The following is a 1610-nucleotide window of genomic DNA, read 5'->3' as shown; positions in this document are numbered from 1 at the left end:
GTTAGCAGCACTTTCCAATGCAGTAACAGAGCAGCCCAACAATTAAAACAGGACAAAATACTGCTTTCCATCTGCTTATGGAGACCGCGGAGTTTTATTCTGACTCAGAATCACTTCATTATTCTTCATGATGTGCTGATTCTGGAATCAGAAAGATTCCAGTGCTTTAAGATGCCAAACCATATTTATACAACTAGCAATGATAGAAATTGATATATATTTATTTATAATGTAGGGGCTGACTAGAATTTTTATCTGGAATTCATTAAATTTAAGCCTAAAACACTATAAACCTTTGATTAACCTTCTTAGAGCCAACTTCTAATAGCAACGCAATTCCAGAAACAACAGGAAGACGGTGAATGACATGTTAATATTATCAGCTGTGTAAAATTAAAACATATCATTTGTAACTTTGAGTGTGTAGCTCAATATAGAACATGCAAAATTTGCCCTTTTTTCCCTACCACCATTTTATTACAGTATTACAGATTTTGTAAAACAGTTCTTACATAGAATTTTTCCCTTATTTTTCTCTTAATGACACAGGTGGGGCAATGGCTTCCATGAAAGCATTCTAGAAATGCACATGCCGGACTATTCACCTCCTGGATGGATCTCTGGAATGCGAACCTAGATGGATCATTTTCAGGGAAAATTAGTATCTTGAAAACTCAGGAGATTGACTGATTCCTTGCAATTCAAACGTGTCTGTTTTCTCACATTTTTTGAAGAGCTGTATGAAATCTCTCTGATGCCATGGCAGATGCAGAAGTAGGAAACCACACTTTGGTCACTGAATTTATCCTCCTGGGATTTGAAATTCTTCCAGAGTTACAAATACTTCTCTTCCTGTTGTTTTTCATACTCTACATTGCAACCGTGGCTGGGAACGTCCTCATTATTGCACTCATCATAGCTGTTCAGCATCTGCACACCCCCATGTACTTCTTCCTGGGGAACTTGTCCTGCTTGGAGACCTGCTATACCTGCACCGTCCTGCCCAGGATGCTGGCAAACTTCCTCACTGGAGACAGAACCATTTCATTCTCTGGATGCTTCATCCAATTTTTTTTCTTTGGTATCTTGATAGTTACAGAGTGTTGTCTCTTATCCGTGATGTCTTACGATCGGTACTTGGCCATATGTAAACCACTGCATTATGCAGCCCTTATGAGTGACAGATTTTGTTTCAGCCTTGCTGCTGGCTCATGGATCAGTGGATTTATAGTTGCCTCCATTATAAATCTCTTATTGTTACAATTAACCTTCTGTGGGCCCAATCAAGTTGACCATTTCTTTTGTGACTACATTCCATTGATTAAACTCTCCTGCAGTGACACTTATGAGATTGATCTTACAGTTTTTAGTCTTAGCTTTATTTTCCTTTTGCCCCCATTCCTTTTGACTCTAACGTCCTATGTCTGCATTATCACCACCATACTGAGAATCTCTTCCTCTACTGGGAGACAAAAGGCCTTTTCCACCTGTTCCTCTCATATTACTGTGGTGACCATTTTCTATGGGACCCTAATTTTAGTGTACATGTTCCCAAGAACCAACACCCTTAGAGCCCTGAACAAAATATTCTCTCTTTCCTACACTGTGCT

The 1610-nt window shown here is 39.1% G+C and overlaps 1 pseudogene; it reads left to right on the top strand.

The window, feature by feature from the left end:
• The first annotated feature begins 759 nt into the window (after positions 1-759).
• LOC112549012 overlaps positions 760-1610 on the top strand; it is a 985-nt pseudogene continuing 134 nt past the window's right edge.

The sequence above is a fragment of the Alligator sinensis genome, unplaced genomic scaffold, assembly GCF_000455745.1.
Source record: "Alligator sinensis unplaced genomic scaffold, ASM45574v1 scaffold1956_1, whole genome shotgun sequence".
Taxonomy (NCBI): Eukaryota; Metazoa; Chordata; order Crocodylia; family Alligatoridae; genus Alligator; species Alligator sinensis.
Note: the sequence above shows the minus strand (reverse complement) of the source record. Positions and strands in the feature narration are given on the sequence as shown.